The following is an 18,332-nucleotide window of genomic DNA, read 5'->3' as shown; positions in this document are numbered from 1 at the left end:
TTTGCCAGGATTTGGGAATCCAGAGGGGAAGAGGGAATCTGTATGCAAAGAAGTGATGGAAATGTTTTTGAACATGTTATGGACAGAGAATGACAACCTGCAGAGAAGGATACTAAAGGTGGGTGTTCAGTCTCCCAGGAGCTTGGAAGCTGCAGCAAGTGCAAGTCCTGAGCCTGGCTCAAAGACTAAGGCTTGACTTGGGAGGCTGGTGGAGGGATGTCTCCCACTGAGCTACTTCTTCCCACAAACTCTCCATGAGCCTTACCTCCTGTTGCTGCCAAAATCTCCTCCCTTGCATTTTCCCAGGCTTCTCTGGCTTATCCAAGAGATTGGGGTTAAATGCCCAAGGTGTAAACTGTAGGGCTGGCATGCATAATGTAGGCAAAAAAATTATTTTAGTCATTGGCATCTTTTTTGACAGCCAGAAGATTGAGAAACATGGAGGGATGTGGAGGGGAGGTGGAAAGTCTGACATACTCAGGGGACTGGTCAAGGTTACAGATGCTCACTCAGGTCCTAAAATGCTGGGGGAATGACTCAGTGAGAGCTGCTGCAAACACAAGAGGGCTGACATGCGAAGTTAAATGCACAGGTTACTGTGCATTTGATAAACATTACCTCTGCATAAACCAGAACAGATTCTCCAGCAGTCAACATGCTGTGATATTTAATTGGTCTCTGTCTAGCTCCTGGAAATCTGTGGGCCTTATCTTACCCAGCTTCTGATGCTTAGACTTAAAAAGCTCATGTTAAAATAAGAAATTGAAGTTATTTGTTTGAAAATGAATGTGAGATAGCAAGAAGTGCAGATGACTGGAAAAACCTGTCTGAGTTTCAAACTGTACCAAAACTACATATATCTTCTTTCTCTTTATAAACTCTTCTTATGCCTGGAATTTTAAAAAGGCAGAATTTTGTGGAAAATACTTCTTACACCTCCACTTCAGTGCAGTTTGTTCAGGGTAGAAGTACAGTGTCATATGCACAGAGATGTGTGTAATCTCACTGGTGTTTCACTTTATAGAGTACTCAGAGAGGGGAAGCCTTCCTGCCTGGCCCTGGATTTGTGGTGCTGCTGAGGGTGTTGTGTGGTCCTGGGCTCAGCACCAGGTTCCAGGGCAATCCAGCTAAACAGGGGAGTCAAACCTGGGGGAGCTTCCCCTTCTCAGAAAAATATGTGAGGCCACATAAGCATGTGTTTTATGCAAAACCCTTCAGGGATTAATGTCCAATAAGACTCAAAGTAAGGAGAAATTATTTACTATAACTATACTTGTGTGATAAAATTATTCTTGCATTGTATATGGCAGCATCATCTTGTGATGCAGACATACAGTAGAATCACACCACATGCCATCTTTAGGGTAATTTTTAAATTTTCAACAATTATGAATGACTAAAAAGTCTATGGCAATGAATTTCTATTTCTTGCTTGTTATTAGCAGCATAAAGGCATCATGTATTGCTTATTGCATTGTTTTCTTGCAGGCCTTGTGTTTGTAAAAAATTATGGTTATAATTTTCCTGAAGATACCAGTACTTTTTTTCATGCTAAGAAGAACTATTTCAACTATCTGGCTTAATCTTCCTCATAGTCCACTTGGTGGATGGCAGTAGCATTGAAATAGAGCAGTCCAATTTCCATTATAAGAGTTCTCAGGAGTGAGGAGGCTGCTGTATTTCTCCCAAACCAACCCTCCCAACAGCTACATCATCAGCAGTACCTTTTGCTTTTCTACATCCACCTTCTCACTTTTGGAAAACACCGTGTATTTATTGATCTCTTAAAGATAGTCACCTTCTAGATAATTTTTGCAAGTAAAAATTTGGGCCTTTTTCTCCTGCCATGGTGCAGTCCAGAGGCGAAGAAAGCTTTCATTGTGGTTTATCTTTTCCGTCTTTCTGTATGACTCTGACACAAAATTCCATTTTTTTCCGAGATGGGCTGGAAGCGCAGCACAAGCATGTCATACTGATTTCCATGAATACCGTATTCCGTGTCTTGGAAAGAGCCATGACGACACCTCGGCATGCAGAACCTACTTAGGAATATTGCCTTGAGTTGTTAGGACTCAGCAGGAGGGGCTGTGTAACCTTTTCGCTTACCCTGAAAAGCAGAAGGTCCAGTTTGTTTCTTCCCAGTAGTCTAGGGTCAAATGTTTGCTCAATAGGGAGCAAGAGGTTTTCTGTATAGTCTCCAGCTTCAAAGGAGAATTGGTGTGAGGCCAAATGCCAAGTGCTTTGGAAATTTCTCCTGGTTGACTAAGGGCTACAGTTTATCTCGGATTATTGCCAAGAGAGGGCAGAGATTCATAAGGGAAGTCTTAATAAGAAACTCAATTTTAGGGACTGAGTCAAATCTTTAGCAGTAGGTGTTTGGAAACATGCTGAGAACAGGAGAGGACTTCCTTTATTTAGCAAGTCTGCTGTTTCCTTAAGATAAATTTTGATTTTTATGTCTTCTAGACTGGCAGCTGTGAGAATGGTCTGAAGTGCATTTTGAAAGTGACGGAGCAAGTGTGACCTATGCATACAATTTCCAGTAATATATAGGGCAAAATGAAAATGTGCTTTTAGTGTTAGGTTACAAGATGCTTTAGCATTAATTCATAATGTATTAAAGTGTTCTCAGACTGCCTCTATGTACAGGTTGCAAGTTGAATGTCTGACATAAGGAGAAAACTGTCAGATACGAAAAATAGTTGATGTATGGTCATCAAGAAGAATATTGGGAAAACAGACAACCAGGAGCATTCTGAGTGGTTTTTAATTTTTTACATGAACTAACTTCAACCTATGTGAAATGTGGAAACAAGCTGTAATACCTAGAGTAAGAGGGAAAAGGTTTTGTTGATGTATGGATTATTGGATATTGCTGCTGAAAATTGTAATCTTTATTCATTATTATAAGGTATGGCCATCCTACTCTTTAAATTTTATGTTATCAGTAGTGGAAGGCAAAAAGGACATGTTCTAACTTCTCAGATTTAATTGTTTTGTATTTACTGTCTGTCTTAGTGTCTTGTCTTTTTAACAGTTTCAGCTGAAACAGTCATGCTGCTTCTGAGAAGTGTCAGGGAAAACTTTGCTGGGCTAGTGGGGAAAGATTGAGACTATTTCTTTGAGAAATACTGGAGCTCCCTGGGAGCAGGGACTAGATCTCAAGCAGGATTTATGCCTCTCTCCAGGATTTGCCTTTTGCCAGAGACCTGAACTTTGCAAAGACCGTAATTATTTATATGTTATTATTTAGAGTTGCATTAACAGAATTGCTCTTCTTGGCGTGGTCTGGTCAAGTTAGCCTTTGTATCTGATAGCATGTGGAATTTTTTCCTTTGTTCTGAGCATAAGAAGGATGACAGTGGGCCAATTTTCCATGAAAAACTTCACCTTGATTAAACCCAGCAAGATTAGGGAGTCATAGGGAGAAGCCAGATCCAAGAGGTAGGAAAGAAGTAATTCACAAGCAAAAGATGAGTGTACAAAAAAGCCTGAAGGTAAAATTCAGAAATAGGTGTAGAGACTGCTGATGGCTTTGGAGCATGGCAATGGAGAATTCAGACACCACCATAGAAAGTGAGCTGCTACAATACTGGATAGAGTTTATAAACTCTTTCATGCTTTTGCCTAGGTGCTTAGCAAATAAGTGGTCCTCTAAATGTGACTGGGATGGCTCACTGGAAATCAGATGCTAATTTTTTTGTCAGGCTGAAGGGTTGTCCCTTACACCTGATTTAGTTACAAGCAAACTTGCTGTTGCAGGTTGCTCTCAGTTCAAACAAGTGGAAATTCAGGCTCTCTACAGCAAAGCTTTTGAGCACAAAAAAAGTTAAATGTGAAGCAGTTAAGTCTGGGTCTGGCTTTAGCCCTAAGCATAGAGTTAAGCATTTTGTCAGGTCTCATGTATGATGCCTGAATCCTTTGCCTTGCCAAAAAGAAGTCAGCTGAGTTGTGTTTTTTTTCCTCCCCTCCAACATAAATTTTGAATGTAGCCAGTGTTTCTAATTATTGTCTGGTTACTTTACACAGGTATGTGCCTGATTTATAGAAAGCTCTCTCAGCAGCACGACTGTCATTCAGGATTTGCAGAAACAGCCTTCTATTATTTGGTAGTGGTTTGGTTTCTGAAGGGTAGGCTGTAGACACAAACAAGAGACATAGCCCTCAGAAACATTCATGCAGCATCCTTCAGGAAGGGAGGGGAGGTTATCCAAGTCTCCATGCTGCTGTACTCATATAAATGCTCCCTCTTTTGTTGCTGCTGGACTCCAAAGAATAAAACCAAAACACAAAGCGAAGGCAGCACCACTGAGCAAATGCCACAGTGTTCCCTTAATCCATGTGGATCAAAAAACATGAACGTTTTGATTCTGTAAAGAATCTTCCTCAGCATGCTGGATTAATCACATGGATTAATAAAACACTGTTGCACTCACTCAGTGGTGCCTCTTCTGCTTTGTGTTTTCTTTTATTATTCTTTGGAGCCCTGCAGGAACAAAAGACGGCGTGTTTATAAGAGTACCATAGGCACTGGGAATTCTATAAACCTCTCTGTCTATAAGATATGCTTCTTGAATTTTTCCCCATGGATCATATACTGCAGATTTGTCTGCATACTAAACCCTGCCCTAGTGTCCCTATCTGCCTAAAATACACTCAGTTTAAATTCAGTGTTTTTTCTTTCGTTGTGTTTCTGTTTAGTTCTGCAGAGCATGACAGGGATCACATGTGGAATGCTCTCTATCTGCTTTTGTGCAGCAAACACTTTTGTGTATCATTTCAGTCACTGACTGGAGAGTAGAGCTGGTGGGCAGGGGCAGCTTCAGAGAAACACATGATTCTAGCAGCTCTCATGCACAGAAGTGACTCAGGATGTACAGACTCACACTTTTCATTAATATATACTCACTTTTGAAAATACATGCTAATGTTAGCCTTTGGGAATCTGTGTGATAAGATGCCAGCATCCAGCACTTGACTATTAAACTCCCTCTCTGTATGCTGCTTCCAGTTCTCTGTATTTTTTTATGAACTTTGCTTTCCAAAAAGCATTCTTTTCTGCCTTGTAGATGAAGGCTGGCCCCCTCCTCTGCTGTAGGCCCCCACTTCTTTTCATTAGTGCAGAACATAGGATGAGTAGTAATCAATCTTGTGTTATAGATAGGTTAAAGGTCTGAAATTTCAGGGTTTAGCAGAGCTAAAATTGTAGCTTTAACCCTTGAAAAGAGGACATACTATGGTCCCTAGGTGACCCTAATGGAGTCAATTTCAAAGATGCAAAATAACTTAATATTTGTGAGTAGAATATTCTTGGAGATTTTTTGTGTGTTTATCAGTCATAGGGTTCGGTATACAGTAATAAAAAAAAGGGTCTTAAGAAAAAATATTTTGAAGGCTTTCAAAAATATTCTGCTCATGACTTGCATATCCATATTTTATCTACATACATGCCTGTGTTTATTGTTATCCACCGTAATTAGAGATTCTGGCCTTTGTCTGTTAGCTCAGTCTCACAGCCATTCTGCCTTCCAGGACACCTGGGTTACATTGAACCTAACAAATTACAGTGTCATGGTCTCTTACAGAAATTTAGCGTACATATGAACTGATATCCTCTATCCTAGGCCTTCTGGAAGATCTGTTCTAAAGGATGTAGGTGCCATAGCAAATCAGTCCAGCAGAATGCTTTTTTCAAACAGTGAGTTTCTGTATCCTCTTGCAGATGGGCTTTTTTTCACAGGACCAGGGAAACATCTTTCTCTCACTATTCCTCATTGTTTGTCAGGCTTCCTAAATTCCTTTTTTTCCCACTTTCCTACCCACGCCTTTGTCCCAACATGTGCTGCAGCCTCCCGTTTACACACCCATTGCTGCAGTGCTGGGTGACTCTCATATTGCACCCACCACCTACAGAATGCTCCAGACTCCAGCCCCACTGGTTTCTGTCCTACAGCATCCCCTGAACTTCACAGGACACAGGTGTTTAGACTCTTTTTCTCTCTGTCCCACTGTTTCCTTCTGCTAAAACCAACCCTCCTTCCCTCTGCCAGAGATGGGAACTTGATTGACTGTAGCATTAAACCACCAGTGGTCTGACTTTTTCTTTTCAAATGCTGCTCTGAAAATGAATCTCTTTCAGGCTGATAAGGCCAATTTCAAGCAGCAGGACATCCTGCAGTGAGCTCCTCCTTTACTTTCATAGTATATCTGATTTGCCTAGGATTCCCTTTTTCATAGCCTGCTTTATTTTTTGAGTTTTAGAAATTCTCCCATGAATCGTGTTGTACAATTGATTCATGCTACATAATCATTTTTCTACCATGGATTGCAGAAATTGTGGCACTTTATTCTGCAAATTAAATTGCGCTGAGCACCTTCTTCTGCTGTCATATTTTGTAGCCAATAATGTTAAAATATTGTTTGAGACTATTATCTATCGGTAATGAGTGGTTCCAGGGTTGTGCAGTATCATTTCCTATAGAAATTCTAAAAGCAAAAAAGGTAGTGACATGGGTAGAATTGCTCAATAAACAGAATTTTAAACACATAGGGAATAAGATCTTTCACTCTGTGGTAAGTGCCATTCATTAATGATGAATGTAGAAACACAGTCCCCTACAGACTGGTGTCACATAAGTATCCACTATAAAGCCTTTTACATCTTTCCTTTCATCTTTTAGGTGCTGACCAAAGTCCTGTGGTGAAAGGAGAAGCAATGTCCCTGATAAAATGGTAAGGCTACTGACATATGTGATGTGTTGCAAGGGAATCACATACGATATCTGAATACAGATTGCTACTACCAATGGATATAGATTGCTACTGCCAACATGAGCAACAACTGTAGAGTTGTATTGTTTAGAGTGGGAGCCATGACTGCTGGGTACTGCAGGAATGTTTCTTTGTTCAAAGGCATTTCTTATCCACCAAAGTGAAAAAAAACCAATTCCTTCCCTCAGGTGTTTGTGTCATAAATGAAACATGTATATTCCTTTCTGTTGCTAGATGAGAAGAGTTGAGCATTCGAGAGCAGCTGATGTGGCAACACTCTCCTAAGCAACCAGAGAATTATAGCCTGGGTTACTCTAGAAGGGACTTTGTGCAAAACTGACTACACAGATATCCAGCCTGATGAGCAGCTACAGTTTGCAGTGGTGGTGATGATGACGACTTGGTAAGTGTGGCATGTCCTGGGAAACGCTGTGCAGAGACTGTGCTCCTTAGCCCTGGTCGCTGGAGTGTTTTGTTCACTTGGGTTGCAGATCGCAGGAGAGATGTGGTGCCTATTTTGGAGCAGAAAAGATGATAAGGCTCTTGGCAAATCGGGGAATAGTCTTTAAGAACGTGAAAGGTTGTTGCAAAGAAGAAGGGAGTAGTGTTTTTCTTCCTGTCCATGACTGTTAGGGCAAGACATAGTACTTTTAAACTACAGCCTCAGAATTTAGTTTGGATTTTTCTTTTTTTAATGGCAAGGATATATGCTTTAAGTGCTCATAATTTCTCAGAATAGCTTTGGTAGAAATCAGGGCTAGGACACATAAAGCTGATCCTGCCTTGGAGCAGCCGATGGAATAGATGAATTCTGACCTCCTGTGGTCCTGTACAGATACATTTAGAAGTGTTTCTCTTGATACTGCCATCACATTGCCCACCAGGAATGGAGCAGGCATTCTGCCTCTCATCAGGCAAAGTCTCATAAACCCAAGGTTTAATGTTTTGTTGAAATAGGGGTTCTTTAAAGACATGGGGTCTAAATAAAGTTATTTTCTTAACTGACTGCCTTGTGTTAGGTTCTAAATCCATATTTCATCATCTGCCTAAGACATCTTTCACAACTGTTGAGTGTTTACTAGTTTACAAAAGACATAAAGGTTTTATTCTAGTGTATCAATTTCTGGGTGAGCTGGCAGGGGAGTGGTGATATAATTTTTCTTCAATTTTATTTTAATACTAGTTTGATGTGTCACTGTAGCTGAAAGGGCCAATAGCAAAATCATTGCCCCAGTCCATTCTTGCAGTGTTTTTCTTTGTTGTTGTTGCCTGAAATTAAAAGTTAATGTGCTCAAGCACAGAAGAAACAATGTAAGTCAGCTTTAGGTCAGTTCTCATCTCCTAAAATTAAAAGGACAGTTTAAGCTGGCTTCACAGGCTCCCAAATTATTTCCAGAAGTACTACCTTCTGAATTTTAGATCTGGGGGGTTTTTGTGTGCTACAAGGCTTTTGTCTGCTGGTCCAGGATGGTAAGTATGTGGGTTATTTGTGCATTTTTAGTGCCTGTATGCTGAACAGTCTGCAGATTTTGTACAAAATTACTGCAATCAAAGTTTGCTCTGGCTATCCTGCTTACTTGTAAATGAAAGGATAACATAATATGTGCTTTTCATTCTGTCTCTGTAGGATTTGTGCAGTGTTTTGTGATAGAGAGAGCTGCTCCAGAGCATAGGGCACCTGGTGGGCCAGCAGGGGGAGAGCCCCCATGTACCCAGCAGCAGCCCTGGCCCAAGCTCTGCTCTGCACAAAACAGGCCAGAAACACCAGTCCAGCAAGGGGAGGAAAAAAAAGTAGCTGCCTGTGTGTAGAGAGATATGGAACTGCTGCAGGACACCAGTGTGAGTTTGTGCCTGTTCCATGAGGAGGCCCATAAAAAAACAAGATAGTGGAAATCAGGAGTTGCTCTGTCTTGTTCCATTAATTTCTCTCTGTTATTTTCTCTCCCTGGATTTTAGCTACCTAGAAGTCAGGCAACTAATCTGAACTAATCTACTTGTCCAAACTCTTTTTATATACAGGAGAGAATGATAAACACCTTTTCAGGTGATCCCAGCTCTCCGCTTTAGATATCTACCTTAGAAGCAGGAGTACAGGGCTCTGCCTAGTGACCCTGCATGGCTGTCTTGTCCTTCGTCTTTGGATGGGTTCTGAAATTGCAGAAAAGTAGCAATGACTATTGCAAGGTCCAACAAGATTTGGGTATCTGGTTGGGGTGGATTAAAGCTATTGCAGATTGGGATATGGAAAAAAGTGAAGAAGATAAAGGGAGTGAAGAGCCTCTGTCTAAGCCACAGGTAAGGGGAGTGTTCCTTTAATGAAGAAGCAGCCTCACAGCCTCTGTAAGACATGGCAAAAGTGTGCAATTGACCATACTGCAAATGGCCCCTTTTGCTGGAGCAGTGATTGTTTTCAGTGCAACAGCGAGCACTAGAAAAGCTAAATGCTACAGCCAGGAAAGGAAGGGAAGAGTGTGATTTTGCTGGGACTTTGTATGGAGACAATGTGTGTCACAAGAGTAAGGAACCAACCCAACCTCCTGAAGGGATGTAGGAAGTTCCAAATGAGAATAAAGAGAACTGGCTGATAATACCAAGTCTGGTTGCTGAGAATTCAGATTGTGTATTTAACTGCTTCTGATGTACTTTCATAGGTTTTTATATTTTTGAGGGTCAGCCAACAATTGTGTAGGATGAGAAGTATGATGAAAACTTAATGCAATGTGCCTTTCTTCCCTTGCAAGTCACAACAATTGTACTTATTAAATTGAGATATTACACAAACACATCACTTAGACATCTCGTAGAAATCTTGATAATAACATGAAGGAGTTATTTTACATGAGGGGCATGAAATCCTGTCAGTATGATCAAACTAATAAAAACTGATGCAATTTTTCAAGAGTTGTTCAGAGCAGATGTGTAAGCATCCTGTATCCAGCTTCAGTGATTCATGTGGTCCTGAGCCATACAACCATGTGTTGATGGTGACAACAAGTAATGACTAGGAGGAGCTTTTTCAGGCCCTGATTAAAGAATTTTTGAGTGCTTTTAAGGACACGTTGAGTTGTATTCTTTTCCAGGAGAGTATTTGAATGGGATTTAATCCTATGCTCAAACACTTTTCTGAAAGTGGTTGTCTTCTAGAATCAACTTTCATTTCCATTTGTGGTCTAGTGACAGCCCCCACCTGGGTTTGAAATGAGGTCATTTGGCCTGAAAGGTGGGGGTAAAGGTATCTAAGTAGCTTTCACGGAGACTTATTCTGTTGCCTATAGCTACTTTCATCTTAAATAAGGAAGTGTGGCATGTTTGTATTCACAAATCCCGTTGTGCAATGTTCTGTCTCAATTGGGGCTGTCTGTGTCTCCATATTAATTCTCAGGGCAGCTGCAATTTCCTCCATTTCATGCAAATTAGCTTCAGCCTTAAAGCTCCTGGCAGGTTGCCAGCATAGCCCTCTTTGGCAAAATTTGGATTCATCGGCGGAAGGGTATTAGCCTTTTTGCTTTAAAGGCCTTTGTTTAGGCAAATATTTCTCTATTTTAAAGGCAAATACTTAAGAAAATCTCTATCTTTTAGCAAGATGCATTCTTTAACCACTAGAACAGTCCTAAAGATAGTTAAATAAACCACAACTAACAAAAATAATGGTATACATTCTTACTGCTTATCTTGAGCATTTCTATAAATGCCGCTGCACCAGTGCCATTAAAATGCGTGTCAGGAATTTTCCTTGGCTGCCTCTATGCAGTCTTTTAAGATCATTTAACTACATAATGACTTTTAAAGATATTCTTTTTGAAATGGAAGGGCCTTTTTACAAAGCCTAGCTGAAAAAGGTATTCCACAGATTTTCAATGCAATATCTTAATTCCATCTCTCTGACTTTTTTTAAAAGTTAAACTCTTTAGTTTGCACAATGATTTTGTGGTCTTGTGCATTCTACAATTATTCTGAGAATTTTTTTACCTTTTACATCATTATGAACACTCTCACAGTTTTTTGTTTTGTTCTGGGTGTATGCTATTCTTCTTAAAAGTCAGATTTAATCTTTTTCTGTAAAGATAATAAAGGTACTTAATTCTTCCTCCTTCTATTCTTTTCACAAGAATCACATTTCATAGATTTCCCAGGTACCCATTATTTAAATTCTAGTTCTACCTGAACATTGACAATAAAATAGCCTGAAAGTTTCTGGGTTCATGGTGTGACACACTGGTTTTGAATTTAATTAGGTAGCAAATAAGAGTTCTCTTTTTCAGATATCACTGCCGTAGAGTTTCTTGGCTGTTAAGATTCAAGATGTGTTTGTCCTGTATCACCTATCATCAATAGAAGTAGAAATCCTGCAGGAGAAAAACTGATCTGTGGTTCCACCTGTGCAAAACGTTATTTTTACCTGGTACTCAAACCCTCTAAGGCATAGTGGAGTACCACAGATATTACCAAAACCACCTTCTCAAGACTCTGGTTATCATTGCAATGACTGACTTTTCTCTCTCTTATTACTGTAGATGTGCAAGATGATACGATCCCAAGCTGTTTGTGACAACTGAAGTGTCCTCCATGGCTAGGATTTAGAAAAATATCACCATATTTGCACTCTAGTGACTGGAGGAACTTTGCAACTGACTGTCTCCTTGTTCCTGTAGGTGTTGAACAAACCCTCATAAAATCTCCTGATTTTTAGGCCATCTGTTGTTTATGCACTTTAATCATATCTGTTGTTACCTCCTCTCAAAGAGAAACTGTGACAATCATTTCAGTTTTTTTATTCTGTGGCCTTCTCTGAGTCTCTGTAGTTTCCTACAGTCCCTGGTCAGCCGTGGAGAGCCCTCTCTGCACACAGGAGTGAAGGCACCTAGTCTGCCTTGAGATTATCCTGGGTGATAGAAGAATTATATAGATATTCATTCTTTGGGGATGGATTGAAATTTTGCGAGTAATACAGAAAAGAATGGGTTTTGTTCAGCAAAATAGGGTTAGCTTTTTTAGCTGCTGTAGCTCATCTCCTGGTTGGATGCTTTAGGTGGTTGGATTTTTAGAAACATTTTGATGACAGTGGGCAGAGAGTAGTTTTACTTGTGCTGGAAACTTGGTTGTGTTGTAAAATGAAGAGATAAACATACCAGCTCTTTAGGGACACCCACTGTGACCAGTCACAGCCAGCAAATGTTACATCCACAAAGTGATGGATGTCTCTCTTTGAAAAATTTAAGGGGCTGAAAACTTCTGTTGTGTTATTTGAAATCTTGTCACTCTAAGAAGCATTCTTTTGCCTGAACCAGGGAAGAATTTGATTGGAAATACTATCTCAACCAAAATCTAAGCTGGTGGGTCATAAACTCTTTGAAGGTTTACTGTCTTTAAATGATATGTGTTTTAAAATGGATATTTGCTTACTAGGCAAATGATTTTACCGGGAATTAGGTAATGTCGTGGGTACCAATGGTATCACTTTGATTACAAAGAATCAGAATTCCATTTTAATAAAATACAGAAGTTCTGAGATCTGAAACACAATTGTTTATCTGGTTTCTTAATTTATTTTGTGTATATAAAAATCCTACTAATGTAAATCCTATTAATGTAAAGAATTCAATAATTGCCTAGTGGTTTGGCCAAACATTGTTATTATGAATGTCTATTGGTCCATCTATTGGTACAACCAACTTTTATTTTGAATGCTGGGAATTTTCACAGTACAAATAGTCCCCCATCTAATTACTGATTGGGGTGGAGTTCCAAGGCATTTTGGGCGGTTTTAAGTTACTTTTTTTAAGTTACTTTTTTTTGGACACAACTTTTCTATGTTGTGAGGCACAGGGGAAGTTGTGGTAGAAGCAGTTTGAAGGCAATAGCACAGATAAGCACAGGGGACAGGAATGTCTTAAACCAGCTTTGCCTGCAAGCTTGAGAGTCATGAAACTGTATCCTGGAGTTTGATCTAACTCAGTCTCAAGCTTGGCCTTGCTACTGGACCAGAGCTCCATACCAGAGTCCTGGCACTCCAGCTCTTGTTGTGGAGAGATAATTCTACTCTGTGTTCTTTGTATGTCATTGCTACTCATTAATCAAAATTAAATTACTGTCCCCAGCATGTCCAAATGACTCAGATCCACTGAAAGAAGGTGGTCACGTCCAAAAAAGTGAGTGTTTGCCATAGGGAAGTGCTACCAAGGAGCTTGTGGCATCATTTAGATTAACTTTATAAATCTGTGGTCCTTTTCTCCTGTAAATTTTAGACTCCTGCAGGTAGTAAATTTTACTTTTCAATAGGCAATATCACTATTTGAACTAAACAGGGTGAACTCTTGCCTGTACTTACAGTTATCAGCAAGATTTAGTGGAACATTTGGCTGTCAGATGATAATTTCTTGTTTTGATACTCTCACACAAGTTAAAGGGGACACTTAGTGCTTGAGACTGCACCAAATGGAGTTAAATCTGTGACCAAGTTCTGTTAATAAAAATGTAAGAAAACCAAAAGCCATCAGTACTGTGCATAGTGTCAGCTGTGTCCAAAATTAGTCTTGGGAAAAAACTGCCTGACTAATGGACAGGCTTAACACACGATAAAATAACAGATTTCAAAACCTGCCCACTAGTCAGATCTGGGAAGTGAGGTCACACATGTGTACAGCTGCCCTTTGTGGTCCCACTGACTTCTGCTTTCTTCTGAGTTATTCATATGGCCAAAAAGATGCTTTGGGGAGAGAGCTGGGTGCCATTGATGCAATGGTGCTGCTGGGCTGTGTGGCGCAGAAAGCATGAATGACTTGCCCAAAGTTTGCCAGTGACAGCAACAGGATCTGATCAGGGATTGCACTCTACACCTGGCTCTGTGCCTTTCACCATTGAATCTACATGAAGGAAACTGAGGTGTCTTGGAACCTGTACTGTTCCCTGTGTTCTGAAGAATGGCTTTCATCTAAGGTGTTTTAATTGTGATGCATGTTAAAATGTCTCTACATACACAATGTATATGCCAGAGTTGCAGTTTTTCCCAAGACAAGTGGTTGTATCCTAACAAGTCTGTTTGTAAATAGTTGTTTTTATTTAAAAATGTCTCTGGGCTGCATTTGGAACTCTCCTAACAATAAGCAAGGGTTAGAAACACCAGCTTTCCTGAATGTGATCATTAGTTTATGATGCCTGCACAATATGGGGATATATCCTACACAAGAATGTACGGAAGATCTCTTTTTAATTAGAGCGCTAGGAAAAAAATCACTTCATGGAGCAAAGTGTACTTAGAGGTCTTAGCTGAGCTTTTAAGTCCGTTTGATGGAATCATCAGGTGTATTTACCAGCCTTGGTCCTTGGAGGTGAGTGTTTGCTCAGAGGTCTGGGAGTGACTCCTCAAGGAGCTTGCACACTGCAGGTACTCAGTATAAATTCATATGCATCAAGCCCTCAGACAAAAAAGAAGTGTGGAGGAACCTGCGTCCCGGGTATTTACACAATGCACCTCAATTGCCCGAGAACAGAGGACCTCTGTTTGAGAGCTTTGCATTGCCAATCCTTTACGTGGCTGGAATTGATCATTTTAAGAAAGGGAGCGGTAAGATGAGAGGAGTGGGATGGTTTATTGCAAAGTTCTTTTAGTGTTTGAGAAATGGAGAAATTTGGATGAATTGCACCTTTTAGCCAGGACTTGCTGCCATCCATCTCTCGGTTCCTTAAGAGTAACTGGGATTTTTGCAGTGAGTGCAGCTTTCTGCCAGAAAATCTCAACTTTTGTTAATATATAGGCATTCATCATGTGCTGTTCATTAGCACACATATTGCTAATGCCTGGCAATGGAGCGAACATTTTTCTAGAGTGGGGTCGAAAAACTAATTATTCACCATATGGTGGCCGGCTCAGCAACAATTGCTGAAGCCATGGAAGCAAAAGGAAGTTGGCTGGTTGATTTCTTTGGACAGTTTGCACAGTGATGACTCTCTTGACACATGCCATTCATGTGGCCACTGCATAACAGATGGGCTAAGGCTGGGAACTGTGGAAAAATCATGGCAGAGATCTGGTGGCAGCCTCTGTCTTTTTATCCTTCAGAATGACTTTGGGTCACATGGGCTGTGAAAATAACAAGTAGGGGATTGTGCTCTAAGGATTTCCCTGTTTCTTTCATAAAGCCAGAGCGTAATTTTGACTGCCTTTTCGTATTTTGTTTATTAAAGGGATCAGGGTTTTAGATGAAAGAGATTACTTGGTTTGTGGTAGGGGGCTGTGCTGTGCCCATGACACTCAGCTCATTGTTAGCAGGAAAAATGCTGGCAGTTTGATAAGGGATAAGAAAATGGAGGGGTTTTAAATTAAAATTTAAATTACTCCTTATTTGTTCTCTTCTCATTTGTAAATCTCACATAGGCAAGTTTTAGATAAGAGCTGTTTTAGATTCAGCATACTCAAACCTGAAATGAGTTAGTGTTTTTTTCCAGAGGAGCCTAGTATGGGAGGGTAAGATTAATTTGAGCATGCTGCCTTTGCAACTTGTGTGCTTTCTGGATTTCATATCATCCAGACAGCGCCTGAATGGGGAAGGCACTGCAAGTTTCCACGCAGAGATTTGTTGAGCTTTATTGTCATTCAAAATTAAATCAGGTGGGTTTGAACTATCTGCAAATTAAATTTTAATTGATTACAGCAAATTGTGTCAGTTGAGAATTTTCTCATGTCTTCTTTCACAGCAGTTTGGAAGAAGAGTTGACAAGGAGTGAAGGTGTTGCCACATCCCTTCTGAAGCTGCACTGCCTTCCCCGAGGGATGCTGGTAATACTGGTTGCAGAACACAGAGAATGGGAAAGCAAAAGTGAAGTGAAAGACTGCATGAGGAGAGCTTGCAGGTGAGCCATTCACAGTCATTTCGGATTTGGGTCCATCTTGTCAGGAGCAGTACACAGAGTTTCTCAAGTGAAATGTGGTATGTGAGCTCTTGATTCAGGATTATTGTTATGTAAGCATTCATTATGATCATATTTTACATACACAGGACCTCCTCACCCCCAACTCTCCACCCTCTTCCTCCTCTCTCCAAAAATAAAAGCAGAAAGGAATTAAGATATCTTACAAAGCAAACTTCAAGCACTATTTTATAATTCACAGGGTTTGAATTTTCTCTTTCTAAGCAGAAAGGCCCATTGCCTTGTTGTTGTGGCATTACCCTCTTGTCTGTTCACAAGCAACACAGTCTTTTTTTTTTTTTGTCTTTTGACATGGTGACACAGAATCACAGAATATTCTGAGTTGGAAGAGACTCACAAGGATCATCAAGTCCAACCCTGAAGTGAACAGGCCATATGGCAAACTTGTGACCTTGGCATTGCTGGGCAGGCTGTCAAGTGAACACCAACCATGTGGCTTCCAGGGTCCTCCCATCAACCCCCATTTTTCATTCTTACTTACCAAAACCAGGCCTGTCGATTCCAGAGGTGGGATCTGCATCTCTTGCAGTGCTGCTCACAGAGAGCCTCTGATGTTTGATGCAGTTGTGCAAGTACACACAGGAGAGACTGACCAAAAAGAAAAGAATGTGTTTTTATCCTGAATTATCCTGTTGCTAATTTCTGCAGGTGAGGCGGTAAATAGAACTAGTTTTCATTAGGCCATGATACTCTCCCACAGGTGAGCAGGGGAACACATTTTATTGGCTCTAGCTCCTTTGTGAGGAGGAAGTTCACTAGTCCATCATGCTTCCACCAGTGACTATTTCTTCTGGAGAAAGGAGTAAGCCAGTGTGTTTTATGTGATGAACCTCCTAATCAGCTTTTTCCCCCTGCAGTGGTGTGAGCAAGCACGATATGAGGATATGCTGCACTCCCCTTGGTCCTGTCATGCATTACCTGCATTTCTGAGCTCTTGTGATCTCCTTGGTTCATGATGGCTGCTCTTTGCTTGGCCAGTGCATATCCCACTTCTCCTTGGTGATATCCCTATCTGTGTTACAGACAAGGAATACTTCTGGTTTTAGCAAGAAGTTAGTCCAGCAGAAGATTAGGACCATTATCCAGCAGATGCTGCAGAAAATCTACGTCTCAGTGCACTTCCAGTGTAAGGCTGCTAGACAGAGGGCTGAATTTTCAGATCACTGCTTTTCTTTAGCCTTTGGAGTAATGTTTGTAATGCCCAAACCCCCAGTGTCTCTTCAGGTGTTCCTCCATGTGTGCTCCACCTGCTGCCCATCTGAGGCTGCAGAGTTCTCTGCTCACCTGGCTGGAAAATGTCCCTCAGATTTTGGGTAGAGATTTGAAAAGAATTCTAATAATTGGAATTTGTAACCTTGAATACCTGCCAGGCACAATGGCTAACAGTCTATTTTTTCCATGAGAAAAATCCATAAGTGGATAGATGATTATTAGAAAAATTCAGCAGAATTCCTAAGGCCTCAGGTGAAGTGTTAAAGGCATTTTGCAGAATTGGAGAGAGGAGAAGGTGGCATAAAAATGTGTCTGTATACACAATTACACTTAAACATGCAATAGACGTGCATATACACTGCCGTGCCATTTTCCAGACATAAAGATATACAAGAATAACAAAATAATTTTTTTAAAAGGTATATATTAACAACATTGTATCACAAAGAGCAAAGGCAAGGAACCTTAGTGTAAGAGGAGTCCTTTCTTAGAACACCAGATGTTGTCCTAAGACAATGATGGAGAAACATTACAAACCAATCTCTTCATAAAGTGCTTCTTATCCAAAAGATGATTTTGAAGTGATTTCCCCATGCACAGCTACTCATCTCTTTGTCTGTTCTTAGGCTCTTTTCTGGGTATTTTATTAAAAGTAAGTTATATTCTTTTTTAGGGTGCATTTAGTAAATTGTAATCTGTTCCTTATCTGCTTTTGAAATATATTAAGCATGCAAGGCAATCTTTAGATTTTAAAATCTCAAAAATGGTTTGGAATAAATGAGGTAAACAGCCTGTGTCCTAGATTAAGTTCCAGTTGCAAAAGACATTAATTAGTTCATCTCTGTGTTAATAGCTAATGAGTTTTCAAATGATACATTTTTTCTTTGTAATCAGCTGGAATACCACACGTTGCAGGAAAGGTAGGATTTAATATTTTGACTGTTTTGCTTGAAGTGCTCAGAAGATTGGAATTTGGCAGAAATATTCCTCAAATCAAAATTTGCTGTTGATTGTTCAGGTTCTTAGATGAACTAGAGAATGGGGGTGGGTTGTACAACATTTCCTTGTGTGAAAATAAGTTTGTTTCTGTGTTTTGATACTTCTGCTGTTCACAGTACAGTTTTGGGTTTAAACTTTCTTTCACAAGAACATTATCAAAGTGTTCAGATGATGACACATGAGCATGATATTTTGGTTTATGAATGAGGTCGAGTTCTAGGAAAAAGTTTTGAATTTTTCTTAATTGAACTAAATTCCAAACATCCAGATATCGAAATACAGGGTTTAGTTTTTGGTTAGCAAGAAAAAAAGTCTCTATAAAATGTCAAATATTATGGTTACAGAGCAATGCAGCCATTTCTGGCTAAGTCCTGGAGCCCAGACTTGTCTTCTTCACCCAGTTCTCCTAAATCATGGCACAG

The sequence above is a fragment of the Corvus moneduloides genome, chromosome 4, assembly GCF_009650955.1.
Source record: "Corvus moneduloides isolate bCorMon1 chromosome 4, bCorMon1.pri, whole genome shotgun sequence".
NCBI lineage: Eukaryota > Metazoa > Chordata > Aves > Passeriformes > Corvidae > Corvus > Corvus moneduloides.
The sequence above is the reverse complement of the archived record's forward strand: the minus strand, read 5'-3'. Positions refer to the sequence as shown.